Source organism: Sus scrofa, chromosome 9 (assembly GCF_054392235.1).
Source record: "Sus scrofa isolate SSC_HxYL_T2T_F1_AM1 chromosome 9, Sscrofa_HxYL_maternal_Yorkshire_Landrace_v2.0, whole genome shotgun sequence".
Lineage (NCBI taxonomy): Eukaryota > Metazoa > Chordata > Mammalia > Artiodactyla > Suidae > Sus > Sus scrofa.
The window spans coordinates 46,298,495-46,315,432 of record NC_139391.1 but is presented as its reverse complement, the minus strand read 5'-3'; the positions used below and the strand labels follow the sequence as shown (position 1 = coordinate 46,315,432).

The window sequence follows — 16,938 nt, the reverse complement described above, 5'->3', positions numbered from 1 at the left end:
TTATTCAACTCTGACAAGGGGGGGATGGGGAGGGAGGAAAGGCAGGATCGGGCAGTTTCTTCTCTAGTCCCAGAATCAGTCTTTAGAATCAGCATGGCTCTGTCGGGGTCCCGCATGGCACTGTCCTTGGTTTGCTTCGCAGCTCACCTTCAGACACCTCACCCCGTGCCGATAACTCCCACTGGCAAGGGGTGCATCCCAAATACCTAATTTTGGCTTTGATCTCTCTCTCTCTGCAAAGTTCAATCAAGGAATTCCCTGGCTGGAGTTCCCTTGTGACACAGTAGGTTAAGGATCCCACGTGGTCACTGTGGTGGCTTGGGTCACTGCTGTGGCATGGCTTTGATTACTGGCCTGGGAACTTCCCCATGCTGCAGGTAAGGCCAAAAAAACACCCCAAACATACATATATATATATATGTGGGAAATCTATTCAATACTCTCTGTGTTAGCCTATATGGGGAAAGAATCTGAAAAATAATGGCTATATATGTATATGTATGGCTAATTCATTTTGCTGTACACCTGAAACTAATACAACATTGTAAGCCACCTATATTCCAGTAAAAATTATAAACAAACAAAGCCAAAATAAAGTTCAATCAAGTCTCTCTACCTCACAACATTGTAAATCAACTACATTTCAATAAAACTTAAAAAAAAAAAGTCTACCTCGTCATTAGCCATAACCACCAGGATGTCCTACCATCATACCTAATTCAACAACTCTAAACATGAACCCTTCCGCCCAAACCATCTCCCCTCTTTAGAGTACTACCCTGTCACTACCCAGTGTGAAAATCTTGGTGCTGTCTGCGACTCACCTCTCTCTCTGTCATCTTCCTTATCTAGCTGGAGTCCAGGGATATTAACTCTTCCTTTGAAGAAGAGAATCTGCTTTATCCCTTTGCCCTTTTTTTTTTTTTTTTTTAGCTTTTTAGGGCCGCACCCATGGCATATGGAGGTTCCCAGGCTAGTGGTCTAATCTGAGCTACAGCTGCCGGCCTACACCGCAGCTATAGCAATGCCAGATCCAAGCCGTGTCTGCAACCTACACCACAGCTCACAGCAACGCCAGATCCTTAACCCACTGAGGGAGGCCAGGGATCGAATCTGATGGGTCCTAGTCAGATTCCTTTCTGCTGCGCCACAGTAAGAACTCCCCTTTGCCTTTTCATCTAAACCACCTGTGACTAAGTGCCCAGCAAATCTTAGAGTCACTCACTACAGCCCCATTCTCACCTGGGCCTCCTAGAAAGGTAGTCAGTCGCCTCTCAAAAACCCAACTCACCTGAAACACAACCCTTCTCTCTCTCTCTTTCTTTTTCTTCTTGATTTAATGAGCATCCATTATGTATCAGACTCTTCATATGTGTCATTTACTCTTCATGATAATCTATAAAGTGGGTATTATCCCATTTTACAGGAGAAGGAATTGATGCTCAGAGTGGTGAAAGTAATTTACCCACATTCTACAGCTGGTAAGCAATAGAGCTAGGATTCATGTCCAGACCTATGGAGTTCCACAGTTAGTGTTTTGTTTTATTGCCACACCCATCTGCTCCCATGTAACTCCTCTACTCAAAAACATTCTGCAGTTCCCATTGTGTCTCAGCGTGTTATGAACCCGACTAGCATCCACAAGGAATCAGGTTTGATCCCTAGCTTCAGTGGGTTTAGGATCTGGTGTTGCCAAAGTGCCTTGAGCTGTGGCGTACATAGGTTGCAGATGCAGCTCCGCTTTGCCCCCTAGCCTGGAACTTCCATATGCTGCAGGTGTGGCTCTAAAAAGCAAAATAAGTTAATTTAATTAAAAAAAACAAACAAACCAGGAGTTCCCATCGTGGCTCAGTGGTTAAGGAACCTGACTAGGAACCATGAGGTTTCGGGTTTGATCCTTGGCCTTGTTCTGTGGGTTAAGGATCCGGTGTTGCCATGAGCTGTGGTGTAGGTCGAAGACGTGGCTCGGATCTGGTGTTGCTGTGGCTCTGGCATAGGCCGGCAGCAACAGCTCTGACTCGACCCCTAGCCTGGGAACCTCCACATGCTTCGGGTGCGAGCCTAAAAGGACAAAAGACAAGTAATAATAATAAATAAGAAAACAAACCAAAAAAAAAAAAAAAACTTGCTCCTGAGCCTTCTGACATTTTTATGGTTGTTTGTTTGGTTGGTTGGGGTTTTTTTTGGTCTTTTTAGGGCTGTACCTGAGGCATATGGAAGTTCCCAGGCTAGGGGTCAAATGGGAGCTATAGCCTCCAGCCTACGCCAGAGCCACAGCAACGCCAGATCTGAGCTGCGTCTGCGACCTACACCACAACTCAGGCCAATGCCAGATGATCCTTAACCCACTGAGCAAGGCCAGGGATAGAACCCACATCCTCGTGGATCCTAGTCGGAGTTGTTTCTGACGCACCACAATGGGAACTCCTTCTAGTGTTCTTTAATTGTCCCCATTTTATAAAGTCCTTGAGGGCAGGTGTCTTTTATTATGTGTTATAGGATAAAAACATATTAACCATTGACTGTTCTTAGCCTCCCTCTGCCCCGCCTCCCTTCACCCCCAAGATAATTTTATCCCTCACCTGTTGTTGGAAATCTTGTTGTGGCCTGCTCAGTTCCAGGGCTTCTGTAATACAGAACTGGGAGAACAGGAGGTGAGAGATAAGACTAGAGAGGCAGGAGACAGGTAACTTTCTGATGTGTTAGGGAGAATCTGGGTAATGGGTGAAGGAGAAAGGAAAATAATGAAACCTGAGAGGCTAAGCTAGCTAATCTACATAATAAGAAGACAGTGGACAGAAAGAGACAGAAGCTCTATTTTGTTTTTCTTTTTGGCCACACTGGTGGCATGGGGAAGGTCCTGGGCCAGGCATCAAACCGGGGCCACAGCAGTGACAATGCCAGATCCTCAACCCGCTGAGCCACCAGGGAACTCCCAGCAGAGTTTTGTTGATTACAGAGAGCAGAGAGAGGCAGAGAAAGGGCCTGATATCAGGTTTGCTGAGAGTGATTCAACTGTTGCGAGGTGCAGGAGAATAGAAGAGGAAAGGGAATTTTAAGAAGACATGGTGTAGGTTAGGAACTTCATCACCTTCAAGGGATACAAAGTAAAAACTGGGATTATTTTTTGAAATTATTTTTGGTATATGGGCTGTGGGACCCCAGAATATATTCAGGGTATCCATCCTATAACGTTCATAGGACCCAGCATGGTATCAGGGTGTAGGGGCCCCCATCAAGCAGCACCCAGTCCCTGCAGATAGAGCAGACATGGTCCTGAGGCTGTGGGATCCTGCAAAAAGACAAAAACTTTAAACTTATTTCCTTCTCTCAGAGTTATAGCTCTTAAAAATACTTCCTAATCTGGGATTTCAAGTTACAAATACCCCAGGAGTTAGAATCAGTTAAGGGTCTTGACAGATGGAGAAAATGAGGCTCAGGGAAGTTAATCAGCATGCTCAAAGTCACAGAGCAGGTTTTAGGCCTGGCTGGGACTGGGAATATGCCTGGCCCAAGGCTTTGTCCACAATCCAGGGATGCCTTTTTAGATTGAACCAGAGAGCTACGTGCATGTAAACAGGCTCCTGGTCTCAGAGAGGGAAGGGGGGCTGGGAGACTGGGGTTCTGAGCACCCCGCCTCCGTTCAGAGCCCTGCACCAGGCTCGGGGGACGTCCAGATAAGGAGGCCAAGCCTGCCTTCCCAGATCTTATGGCCTCACAGGGAAATGAGCCAGACACAGGAAAAAGTCCAATGGAAAGTTGGAAGCAAGGGCTGCGGCGGTGTTGTGGAAAGAGTCTGGACTGGAGATTCGGAGACCAGGCACCTCTTCCAGCTATCACTCATCAGCCATGTGATTTTAGGCCAGTCCTTTCACCACTCTGTGCCTCAGTTTCCTCATCGCTGAACATTCCATCTCTTCAAAATAAAAGCTCTATAGTGCAACATACAAGAGCAAATGAATGCAGTAGACTTAATGTATTTTAAGGGTGCTGTGTCCCAGTGCCCGCCCCTCCCAGCACAATCTCAGAAAGGCTGTTGCCTTCAGTTGATAGCAAGAATTCAATGTTCCCAGGACTCAGAACTGCCAGGCAACCCCAGGGGCAGTGAAGAGTAGGAGGTGATTTGCGTGGCTTTCCCTGGGCCATGCCTCAGACAGCCTCTCCTGGGCTTATGAACTCTGCCTTCCATCTCCAAGCCGACCAGAGCCATGTGATTGTTTTTCTCTTGACAAACCAAACCTGCTATTTAATTGCTCTTTTCGATAAAAAAAAAAAAAAAAAAAAAAAAGAGCCTGGAGATAAACTCACCCAACCCCCCCTTGTTTCACAATTGAAGAGGCTAAGGCCCAGAGATGGGAGGCTAGGCCAAGGTCATGTACTCTTGGCTTTCAGGCCAGTCTCCTTTCTTTTGCAGCTTGGAAAACTTATTAGAAATGGGTTGTTTTGGGAGTTCCCGTCGTGGCGCAGTGGTTAACGAATCTGGCTAGGAACCATGAGGTTGCAGGTTTGATCCCTGGCCTCGCTCAGTGGGTTGAGGATCTGGCGTTGCCCGTGAGCTGTGGTGTAGGTCGCAGATGCGGCTCGGATCCCGCGTTGCTGTGGCTCTGGCGTAGAACGGTGGCTGCAGCTCCGATTCGACCCCTAGCCTGGGAACCTCCATATGCCGCGGGAGCGGCCCTAGAAATGGCAAAAAGACAAAAAAAAAAAAAAAAAAAAAAGAAAGAAAGAAAAAAAAAGAAATGGGTTGTTTGGGAAGGCAGCCTTAGAGGTCTCTTAGAACATCTGGTGAGATGCCATGCTGAGATCCTGTTCTATCCTTAGACCTCCAGTGAAATATACTGTCTGCCTGGGCAGAACTGCACCTTAGGCTGGACTAAGTCTAGGCTCTGAAGTTGCTCTGTGCAGGAAACTCTCCCAGACTCCCATGTCCCCGATAGATGTCCCTCCAAGTGCTCCCCGAGGAGTGCTCTGGTGGCACAGTGGGATAAGTACCTGGGGTTGTCACTGCTGAGCCTCAGGTCACAGCTGTGGTATGGGTTTGATCTCTGGCCCAGGAACTTCCATGGGTAGGGCCAAAAAGAAAAAAAGTGCTCCCTAAGCCTTCATGACACTAAGTTGAAACACGTGCCTGTTCATGTGTCTGTTCCCAACTAGAGTGAGGTTGAGGACCACATCTGTCTCACTCATCAACATTTACCTATTGTCTAACCAGTGCCTGGCACATAGTAGGTCTTTAAAAGCTATTTTTTTGAATGAATAAGTAAGTGAGATTGGTCAGAGTCTCCAAGGGTTGTCCCTGGTTGGGTGAACTGCTTCTGTGAAAAGAAGCCTTAGATAGAGGATAACAGGAAATATTGGAGAGAGGGAAGGAAGTGAGGCAACCTCGGAAAATAAAGAAAGGAACCCTTGAAGGTCACGGCCTTTGCTAACCTGAGAGGGCTTCTGCTACCCAGGGGAGGAAGGGATTATGAGCACCTAGAATCCCTCGAGACCCTTTTTATGGGGGAGAGACCCAGAAGGCAAGCTGGCTGGAGAGGAGGGAAACTGATGGGGGACCAAGAAGCTGATAGGAGCCTTGAAGCCAGGCTAGAGGTTTGCATTTGCTGCTGGGGTCTGGAAGGAGTGGGAGTTCTAGGAAGACCTGGGACACAGAAGGAAAAGAAAGCGAGGGGCAGCCTCCTTCTCTTGCCCCCCTCCTTTAGGTGGAGACCCTGGCAGGATAGGGCGCATATCTTTTATTTTTGCCTTTCCTCCTCCAGGGACTCTGGGACCCACAAGTAGAGTCCCAAGTGCAAAGATCTGAAAGTGGCTGAGGCAGCCTGTTGAGTGGGGATGGCATGGCGGGGATTGTGGGAGCTCCCTCGTTCCGCAGACCTTCCCAGAGGATTCTTTCTCCCTGAAGGTGCTCTTCCTGCAGGAGGACTACTCCAAAGTTTCCCCTCCACCAATCCCCACCTGAGCCTAGCTTTTGCCAGGACTGCTAAGCCACATCTAGCCACCAGGGGGCAAAAGAGCAGCCCCGAGGTCAGCGCCCCTCCACTTCCCCACCCACACACCTGAAGGCCAAGACGGGCGGTGCCTCACCTGGCTCTCACCGGGAGCCTATGAGCTCCGTTAACCCCTTCTTGCCTAGACCGAGGTACTGCCCTCTGGCAGTCATTTGCGGCCGAATTGGGGGTGGGGGTGTGTGTGGCAAATCTGATGGTGGAGGAAGTGCTGCCTAGGAGAGGGGCTAGGCTGGAAGTGAAGTCAGGGTTTCCGGCTACTCTAGCCCTTGTCCTAGCTGGAGAGGGGGAAGGTTAGCATCCCCTGCCTCGGGTGGGTAGCTACCCCCACAGGTGGGTGGAGGAGTCCCCCGGAGGCCAGAAAAGCGCGGGTTGCGGTCACCTGTGCGGGGCCTCCCAGACGGGATGAAGAGAAGGTCCAGGCAGCCACAGAACCCAGACTTCCGGGTTCCCCGCAGCCTCCTATCTGTCAGGGACCTTTGCAGCAACTAGTAGAGGTGGTGGCGGGAATGTGGCCAAAGGGTGGAGGAAGAGGCAGAGGGGATTGGGGTGGCGCGGGAGGCAAGTCGGTTAAGATTTGGCAGGACAGCGGACTAGATTACACAGCTCTCAGGTGCCGGGTTTTGTGTGTGCAGCCTTCTCAGGACTCTGACAAGCCTAAGTTCCGAGACTGCCTTCCGGGCCTCAAGGTGTTAAGCTGTGGGTGGGAGTGGGGTTGGGAGTCCCTCCCTCCTTCCCTCCCTCCTTCCCTCCCTCAAAGCGTCACCACCATGGAGTCCACCGCGCTGGCGCGCAAGGAGTTAAGTCTGCCCGCAATCTGCAAGACTGGAGCCGGGAGGGGGAGGAGGGGGGGAGAGGTGGGGGGGGAGAAAGGGGGAAGCAGACTGCAGGGAGACAGCGCCAGGAACCCCCTCCCCAGGGACCTGGTCCCTGGGCCCCCAGACCCAGAAGAGGCCCTGCCCTCCCCGGGGTCGTGCTCTCTCCCCCCGCCCTGCCGCCGCCCTCCAGCTTTGTGTCCCCAGGAGGGTGGGCTGCAGGATTTCCAGCCAAGCCTTGGCTGCCTGCTCAGTTTTTCCAAACCCTCCAGTCGGGGAAGGCGGGAGCCCTGTCAGGATAAGAGTCCCTCCCCCACTGCCCCTGCCCCGTCCCCTCTCCCAGCCTCCCTTTTCCTGCCCCCGCACCTTTTCCAAACTCCTTTCCCTGTCTGACCCTGGCCCCTGCGCGCCCTATCCCCACCTCTTTGGGTTCCCAAGTTCCAAGTTCAGGTTGGAAGGGGCCAAGTGGGTCCCACAATTCTGGAGAGGCGCTGGTAAAGCCATACTTCGCAGGCCGACCCTGAGACCTGCTGGGCGCCGGACCCATCTCTCAGGACGTGCCCCAGGCCCCCCAGCGAGGGTGGCCCAGGGGTCTCCCGCCCCGGAATGGAGGTAGTGCCGGGGGCGCCGGCAGAGCTAGGCAGCGGGCTCTGTACTGCTGATGTCAGGCCCTGGGGCTTCAAGGAGGGGGCAAAGTGTTCCGAGAGCTGGCACCGTTCTGTCCAGCAGGTCTATTATATAATAATCACCATCTATCAGGAAGCCAGGCAGCTGGAATGAGTGGGGAAGCCAGGATGCCCAGATCTGCTCCTCCTCCAGGGCCCCGGAAGGTGTCTCCACCGTGATGGGGGTGTGGCGGCAGCCCAGAAGTGAAATGAAGTGGGGGGTCGAGGGGCAAGCGAGGGGCGCTGGGCAGTCCTAGGGCGGCCCCGTAAGCCCCGCCCCCAGAACGCTGACTGACAGTGCCCAGAGCCAATGATTGAAGTCACTGTGGGGCTCAAAGTTAACCCTTTCTTGGGTCCCTGGTTGCTTTAGGGGATAGAATCCCTTCCCAGGAACTGTTCTCAGGCCTGAATCCTCTCACCTGCACGAGGTCAGTGGAGGAGTAGCAGCTGGAGGATCCTTTCGTCCTAGTCACCCCGATTAGTAATAATCTCAGATAATCAGCAGTTCTAGTGCTGCCCACCCTCTACCCCCACCCCCAAAGTAAATTGTATTACAAAAAGTGGTTGTGTGTGTACACCCTGTGGTCCTAGAAGCAGGTCCGCGTAACGCTGGAACACTCACACTGCTGGCACATTCGCACAACTATACCCATGCCCAAACTTCCACCAATACTCGCTGACACACCTGTGACACTCCTCGTGACACAGTGACACACAGATACACGAAAACACAGGCGATTCCCCGAGTTCGCCAGTAGAGGGAGCTACTCGATTCCAGCAATGGGCCACCAGCCATTCTCCTCTCCTCAATAACTCCAGGGTTCCACCCAGAACTCGTGGCTTCCCAGGGCTGGGGCTCCGCATCCCAACCTGGAACCCACGATGGGGGAATGAGTCACAGCCCCACCCAGACGAGTGTTCTACATGGCTGCTCCCCCACCGGACATGCCGCCGACCACACTTTGAACTTACTGTGTACCACATTTAACAGACCCCTTGCAACAGAGCCATCACTCACTCCTACAAACATTGTTTTCTGGACCTGCTATGAACCATGAACCGGGCATTGTGCCAAATGGACCATCACAAGCCCATGTGGCTCATCATGTATGTAATGGGAAACTGATCCACGTAATTGGGTGGACCTGACAAGCATCCTTTTTTGAGAAATGTGGCTCAAATGTTATCTTGTGGCCTATCTTATTCCCACAGGACCCTGGAGAGGGGAGATGAGATTAAGGCCTCTTTCCATGGGTCAGGTACCATCCTAGGCTCTGGGAACTTTCAAACCAGAGCTCAGCCTCTCTGGGATTCAGTTTTTTGGGTTTTTTTTTTTTTTTTTTTTTTTGTCTTATCTAGGGCCGCACACATGGCATATGGAGGCTCCCAGGCTAGGGGTCGAATTGGAGCTACAGCCACGCGGGATCTGACCCGCGTCTGCGACCTACACCACAGCTCATGGCAACACTGGATCCTTAACCCACTGAGCAAGGCTAGGGATCAAACCTGAAACCTCATGGTTCCTAGCCAGATTCGTTAACCACTGAGCCACGACGGGAACTTCAAGTTTTAAGTGAGAATAACACCTATCTCATAGGGTTGTGATGGTCCAATCCCTAACGATGCTTGGTCTTGACATAGTAGGCACTTGGGGAAGTTTCGCTCATTGGCTCAAATGATGACCAAGAGTTAGTGTGTATAAAAATGCTTTGTAAACTTCCATGTTAGGCACCCACAGGGGTTGTTATGTTATCTTCTTTCAGGATTTCTCCCTCTTTTCCAGCTGTGCCTCCCCAGAGCTTGCCCAGTACCCAGCTGTGAGCACCATCAACCTATCAAGTGTATGTTTACTGAATCCCTACTATGAGCCCAGCACTCGTGTGCTGTGGGGAATAAAGAAGCTTAGGAGGTATGGTTTGGGGCCCCAAGAGTTTTTGGGGGTAACCAGATATACACACAGGAGAAACAAGATAAAACATACAAGTAGGTACTCGGTTGGGTAGCACAGATGTAATAGATGATCAAAAGAGACGGAGGTCAGTGAGGGCTAGAGCCATCTGGGGGCGTCTGTGAGGAGGGGCAGGGGACAGATCAGAGGAAACAAATAGCAAGAACAAGGGAGCTTGCTAGTGCCCTTCATTTCTGAAGCCAGCAATGCTTGTTACTTGTTGGTATTTTGGGTGCAGGGGGCAGTGGGATACAGGGAAAGTGCCTTGGGGTAAGGACACCCAAACTCTAGTCCTGGGCTTACCACTTTCTAGCTGTGTAACCCTGAGGAAGTCCTTAACTAATGCAAGCCTCTGTTTCCTCATCAGTATTATGGGGCCATAACATCTTTCTCACAGGTTTGTGGCACACGTTGAAATAACATATGTGAAATGCTTTAAAATAGTGCCTGACAATTTCTTTTTCACTGCACCTACTCACCTATAGGGTCTCCTTGTGTGTGTGTGTGTGTGTGTGTGTGTGTGTGTGTAGCACTTTGAGGTTAGGAGAGAGCTCTTTTGAGAGAACAATGGTTTTACTTCTACAAACATTTTCTTAGCATCCACTTTGTGATGCTGAGGATTGAGATGAAAAAATTTAGTCTACATCCTCAAGGACCTCATGGTCTACTAGGAAAGAGAGATGAATAAAGAGATGCTCAGTGCATAATGAATGTGGGTGGGTACAACCGAGAGGGACCCAGTTGTGTGTGTGTGTGTGTGTGTGTGTGTGTGTGTGTGTTGGGGGTTGGGGGAGTCTAGGCAACTCCCACTCCTTCCAATCAGTGTAGATAGGAGGGTGTGTTTGTCAAACCTCTCCCTAGCCTGAGATGTTAGCGCGCCTCCTCCCCAGTCCTCGGGAATGGGGAGGAGAGAGAGATAGACGCCCCCTCCCCGCCCCCGGGCCAACCTGCCTCCCGCAAGCCGGCCGGGCGCCTTACCGAGTCAGACCACTGGGAGGCTGGGGGAGCCGGGTTGGGCGAGGAGGCGAGCGAGATGGGGGAGCTCTTATTTTGACAGGGGCCTCTCCGGGCTCTGGTATGAAGGCAGAAGGAGGCAGCCAGAGAGCCCCGATGCTTATTCAGGCTGGGGAGCGGAGCCGAGTGGAGGGGCGAGCGAGGCTCCGGCAGCGCAGGGGAGCCCGGGGAGGCGGCGGCGAGCGGCTGAGCCAGTGGCCGGACATGCCCCGGACTCGGGGCCGCTGCACCACCGCCGCCGCCCGGAGCCAGCCGGCCGGACACCCGCACGCCTGGGTCCCCCGGCGCCGCGCCGCCCGGGGGCTGCGACCTGGACCCTCGGCGTCCGACCAACAATAAGCGCCCAGACAGCCCCCTCCCCGCCCCGCGCCCGCCGTCCCCGCGGGCCTCGGGGAAAGTGAAAGGAGGAGGCGAAGGAAGGAAGGAAGGAAGGAAGGGAGGAGGAGCAGGAGCCGGAGCCGTGAGGTTCGGGGCCGAGACCCCAGCCCCGAGCCCCGGGCCGGGCTGTTGTGCGCGTTCTCCCGCCGCTGCCGGGCGCCCACGACCATGCTCCGCGGTTGGGAGGCAGGAACCCAGGCGCCCAGCGACCCCCGGATACCCACTCCCGGGCCGTGCTGGTACTGAGATCAAGGCGTCCAGGATCAAAAGATCACTGCCTGCCTGCCCCCCTCCGCACCTCCAACTGGCGAGCAGGAGGACCCCAATCCACCCACCGACCCTGACCTGGTCATGGCGTCCAGCTCCGGCCTGGCGTGAGGACCCCCGACCCGCGCGAGGTGAGGGGTGGGCTGGGGCCGAGGGCGAAAGTCATGCCAGGCCAGCAGAGGCGTGAGAAGGGAGATCCACTTCGAATTGGGGAGGGGGGAACACTGGCTGATTGTCCCTTGCCCTCTGGCATGCACCCCCAGGCTGTTTGAGGGAGGGTTGCTCCCAGGGTTAGTGGAGGCTACTCTTGGGCCCCCAATCAGGTTGGCAACCCCAGAACACAGACGGGAGGGATTAGGGGCAGTCAGGGGACCCTGCCACCCTAGCGCAGAGAACAAGGCCGGCCTTGGGCCAGCTGGAGCAGCAACCCTGCCCTGGGGGCTTCTGGGAGATGTAGTCCCCCTTCCAGGCTCACCAACCCCTTGGGTCTCAGCACCCCAGCACTCCTCTCCTGGCTCATGGGAGCCTCCAGAAGGAGGTGCATTAGGAATGGGGATTGCTGGGGGTCACCCTCTGTCCCCAAGCACTGTCTAGGACCTGCAGGGGCTGTGACTGGAGGAGTCACCCCTGCCAAGGATTCTATGTGATGTGGGCTTGGCTGGGGGTGGGGTGGGGCAGTCACAGAGTTCCTTGGAGGTGTCTCTGCACTGCTAAGGGGAGGCAGCCCCTGCCTTGGTCCAGAGGAGCCCTTGGGGGAGAAATGTGGGGAAGCGAAGGGAGGCTTCGGGCTGCTTGCTTGGCTGGGCTATGTCCTATCCCAGGGCTGCTGGCATTTGGTTTCAGGGGACACTGAGATGTACTCTCCCCTTCTCCCTCTTGGGAGCTGAGAGTGTCCCTCACAGTCTGGGAGTCCGGAGGGTGTCTCTCTGGAGCAGTGAAGCCAGGATCAGCTTCTGTCTGTCTGTCCAGCTTCCTTCCTTCCGGGTTTTTCTGACACCCCCTCCTCCCTCCTCCTTCTGTCTGTCTGCTGCTTGGGCTGTGGGGCTGTGTCTGTGTCAGGGGGGCCCCTGCTGTAGGAAGGAAAAGTGTGGCTCTGGGAGAGGTGAGCCGGGCATGTGATTGAGCCCTGGGAGAGGGGCTTGGAGGCCCCCTTGATCTTTGGCCTTGGTTTCCTGTTTGACCTAGGAAAGCTGTCTTCGCACAGTATCTGCTGTAACTCTACTGATGCCTCTGGGCAGCTCTCCTACTGCAGGGTGGGTGGGCTTCTACTCCCCTTATTCTCCCCCTCCTCAGCCTCTCCAGGGAGTAGCCACTTATGGGCTGGGGCTGCCTGGCTGGTCTGCCGCCCCCCAGCACCGGCTGGGCTGCCTTCTCTGGGTCAGGACTATGATTTCATGGCCCCAGGGGAAGAGCATGTTCAGGCCCTGTCTTTCTGGTATCAGCTCTGAGGCGCCTGCTGCTAGAAGCCTCAGGACAGGGTGAGAATGGGAGAGGAAGGTAAGGGTCAGGGGGTGTCTGGTATCAGGATGAGAGGTGCTGCCCTCCCCCAGTTGATACGGGTCCTTGGCCTTGGCGAACCAGGCCTGGAAGGCCAGCCTTCTGGCCACTTCCCTCTGGAGGTTCTCTGCTTACCTGTGTTGCTCCTCGTCAGGGGTGGGGCAAGGGTTAATGTTGGAAAGAGTGCCCATGACGGGGAGAATACCTATAATCTTGGATCCAGAGTAACTTGTGCTCAGGTTAGCAGTGGCCTCATGCTGAAGATGGTTTCGGGAAGTCCATATGGAGCCTCAGAGTGAGTTTCTAACTACTGAGGTTGAGGGTCCGGGTGGGAGGAGATTACAGAGTCCTGGGGAATCGATGGTCTGTAACCAATCACCTCAGTGGTAAAGTGAGACCTAGCGAACCAGCTCCTTGAATCTGTGCGGGGCACCCCTGACTCCATTTGGATAGTTTCTGCCTCCCAACTTCTGGTTACTTGGGTTAAGCAGGAGCTCTGGGCTGGGGACTCAACTTCCATGAGCAGGCAGGGCAATAGCCTTCTGGGCAGAGGCCTAGTGGGTGGCAGTGTCGACTCAGCAAGGGCTGGAATGCCTGGCACCTGCTTTAGATTAAAAGAGATGCCTGCAAAGGGGGCTGCCTGCTTGCAGGGGGAGGGGCTGGGATAGAGCTCCGTGGAGCCCAGGAGTGGGCTGGAAGGAAAGAACCAGGGGTTGCAGGCAGCAGCCGTTCTGGCCAGAGTGGAGGGAGCCAGCAGTCACCAGCTCAGGGGCCCCCCTCCAGGGGGTCCAAGGCAGGAGCTGGGGGCCCCCCACACTGCCTCTGGCGCCACAGGCTGAAGTTCTGTCCCGGCGTCCTGGCGGAGGGGGGGCAGTTGCTGGGAGCCAGGGTGTCTGAGTGTCCAATCTGCCCAGGACTGGAAGAGGCCTCTAAGGAGATGGGGGGCACTTTGGGGTTCTTAGTGGGCTGATGCCGTGTTTACTTTTCTTGGGGCTCTTTGGTTGCTGCTTGTGAGTCTGGGCACCCAGAGGTGACAGGCAAACAGCATCCTTTCCTCATGCCAGGAGCTCTGGGCACTGCTCAGGTGCTGACCTGGGGGGGGAGGGGGCAGAGGGGATGGCACTGTGGGAAAGTGGGCAGCCGTGGGAGCCAAGCGGGTACAGGCTGGGTGCCGCCGGCTGGGAGCCTCTGCCAGGCCTGCTCTCCCTGGGGTGGGGCTGGCTGTTCCAGGGACTGGCTCAACCTGTTGAGCGCCTGGCTGCTCCAGCTTGGCATCTGTGCCTCTGCCTGCCAGCCCCAACAGCTGCCCACCCAGAGCACACCGTGGGGCCTGCCCCTAGGGATCTGAGTGGCCAAGGCGCCAGCATGGGGCTGGTAGAGGCTCCTGCAGGGAGTGCTGTTTCCCCAGGTCCCACCCTCTCACTACTGGAGCTGGAGCCTGCTGGAGGCCCCGGGAGCCAGTCTAGGAGCTGAGGGGCTGGGTGAAGAAAGCCGCAGCGCAAGAGGTGCTGCAGTCACTTGGATGGGCCGCCCTGAAGGCAGCCTGGAGTTACCGCCTGGAATTTCCTCTGCCGGGTGCCAGGGCCGGGCCTCCAGAGCCCCACCCCCAGCCTGGCCTGACCTCCCCTCCCTGGGACAGAGCTGCCGACTTTCCCTGGAGGTTGGGGGAGGGGCAGGACAGGCGTTGGGGCTGCCCTGGGAGGAGGGGGTGCTTCCCAGGTGTGGGGGTGCGCTCTACTGCCTCAGCCTCCCTGAGGGCCCCCTCACCACCGAGAGGTGGGAAGCTCTGGGTTTCCAGGGAGCTATCCCCCACCCTGCCCTGAGTATGGGGGGTCCTGGGTCCCCTGGAAGTTCCCTGACCCGTGCAGGTCCTTGCTGTCCTCCCACACCCTCTGACCCCTTAGCCTTAGGCCTTCCCCGGGGGCACTGATGGCCCGCAGGGCAGGGCAGGGGAGCCAGCGTGCCACTCTAGGGGAGAAGGTGGCCCCCACCAGCCACGTGTGGGTAGGGGAAGGGGCCCCAGCTGGTTCCCCCTTCCTCGCAGTCCTGAGGGGAAGGGCAGCCTCCCTCGCCGGCCTGCTTACTTCTCCAGTCAGTGGCTGAAGCGGAGGCCTCTCCTCCTCTGCCTCCTTTTCACCCCAGGCCTCCCTGCTTGGCCCTGGGCCACCTGCCCCTCCTAACCTTGGTGTCTGGCCTAGCCCCCCCTTCCCCAGGGGCTGGGGTGCCTTCTGTCCAAGTCCCTCCTCCAATGGGCTGGTGGCCCTGCGCTGCCCTGTCCTCCCTTCCCCCTCGCCCCTCCCCTCCCCACCCCAGCCTCAACTGGGAATGGCCCTGAATCCAGCATTTCCAGCATTTCGAAACCAGGATTGTTTTGAAATCCCTGAGTACTGCTCCACCCCCCTCTGACTCCCCTCCTCCCCACTAGCCCAGAATTTAGTCCTCTAATCTGACTTCACGCTGTGCATTGCCTGGGTGTGTGTGTGTGTGTGTGTGTGTGTGTGTGTGTGTGTGTGTGTGTGTGTGTGTGTGTGAGGGTTTGTGCGCTAGCATATGGCCACGTGCATACTACTCTGTGTGTGCGTGTCTGTGCGCGTCTCTCATTGTGGGTCTTTCTGTCAGCAGTTCTGGGTGACTGGCCCGTGTCATTTGTGTCTCCTGAACCCTCTTAGACCTTCTCTATGAGTACAGAAGCCTCTGTGGGTCTTATGGAGCCATGTTTGGGGAGTCTGGGTTACTCTGAAGTATCCTGGATGTGTGTCCCTGGGAGTTGTGTCTGTTTCTCTATCAGGTGCGTGTGTCTGAGAGGACCTGAGGAGTGTGTGTGCTTGGGGTTGTATCTCTGATGAATGTGTGTGTGTGCTTGCACGTGCGAGCATGCTCACATGTGCACCCCACTCCTGTTCTCGCCTCTCTTGTTCCTCAGAACATGTCTGGGGTGTGTAGCCACAGGCCTCCCTGTAGCTCCCTGGGACTTGGAGTCTTCTCTGCTTTGATAGGGAGGTTTCCTGGAGTGGGGCCAAGGCTTCTGGTGGTTCTGTGGTCCTTGGAGAGAAGGTGGGGCTGTGGGGAGACTTTGGGATAAACTGTCCCTTGGGCTGGGCTGTCTTCCTCTGCCCCTCATGGATACCCAGCACCTTAAGGGATTGGGACACTACCAGTCCACCCTCTTCTTGTCCTGATATCCTGTGGGCTGTCGCAGGGAGGCCCAGTGCTCTAAAGAAAGGGCTGGGGAAATGGGAGTTAACCCTCCACCCTTGGTGTCACTTGCTTCACTGGGGACAAGAAACAGCCAGCCACATCAGACCTGGGAGCTTGGTGGCTAAAGTTCAGAAAAGTTGACTTCCCTAGCTAAGGGCTAACAGTAAAACAAGACAAGACACACATATTTCCAGCCTGAACAGAATACAGAGGGGCCTGGAATCCTGGGGGCAGGGGGGTGGTATGATGTGCCACTCCAGAAATATGAGGCATTGGGTGTGGGACCAGCTGCCATTGTAGCCTTGATCCTGGGAAGTCCTTCTTGATGTCTAATCTCGTTCCTTCCTGCTGCAGCTAGACAGTGTTCTACAGGAGGGGAGGTTGCTGGGGGTGGGGGAACTTTCTTTTCTTTTTCTTTTTGCCAAAGCAAAAGTGGTGATAGTAGAGTTATGTCTGCATGGGATGTGGGCACTGGAACCCCTGATGCCTCACTATGACTCAATTTCCCATCCTGGGATCTCAGGCTATAATTGAATGCTTTCCTTTAGAAGCACTTGGAGCAAATCAGTGAAGAAGAGGGCTGGGGCAGAGGCTGTTTGTCAAGGGCCTATGGAGACTGCAGCAGGAGGTGGGCAGAGGGAAAAGCTGTCCCTTTATCCCACCCCCACCCCCCAACTCCACCCCACCCCACCCCGACTCTGCCACCTTCCCATGGCCTCTGGTCCGGGACACAGTGGGAGGAAGGGAGGGGTAGAGGCACAGGTTGGTACAGTGCTCAGTGACCCAGTAGGGGGAGGGCCTTGGCAAGGAATTTTCAGTTTGTTTCTCAATCTCTGTCTCTGAGACACGCACACGCACGTCACTGCAGACACCTTCAGGAGATGAGCCCAGAAAAGTCACCCAGGTGGCTGTAGGGCAGGGCAGCATCAGATGGGGCCATGTGGTACCACGTTCTGGCTAGCGCCCTGTGCCTGCCCCTAGAAATGCAGGTCGGGCCCTGTGGGAGGTTCCCTTCCCCAGCATCTCCCCCCTCTGTCCCAGGCCTGGGAGCACCGCAGGCCGGAGAGGGTTAAGTCTGGTTGGCAGGGACACCCCCCCACCCAGTGCAGTGAGAGAGAGAGGGAGGGGTGGTTAGCAGCTTGCTCTAGTTG

The 16,938-nt window shown here is 55.1% G+C and overlaps 2 protein-coding genes across 8 annotated transcripts in view; one reads left to right on the top strand and one right to left on the bottom strand.

The window, feature by feature from the left end:
* IL10RA (interleukin 10 receptor subunit alpha) overlaps window positions 1-16,938 on the bottom strand; it is a 926,736-nt gene that overhangs the window by 49,543 nt on the left and 860,255 nt on the right. The window lies entirely within an intron of this gene.
* The window catches only part of BCL9L (BCL9 like), a 28,286-nt gene continuing 21,897 nt past the window's right edge, over window positions 10,550-16,938 (top strand). For 2 of the 7 annotated variants that reach the window (XM_005667413.4, XM_003129916.6), the window contains exon 1: window positions 11,135-11,223. The gene's annotated coding sequence lies outside the window, so the exon portion shown is untranslated. Of the gene's footprint in view, window positions 11,224-16,335; window positions 16,416-16,938 lie in introns of all 7 variants that reach the window. The other 5 variants (XM_013979458.3, XM_084976302.1, XM_084976303.1 and 2 more) reach the window with 5 other exon arrangements.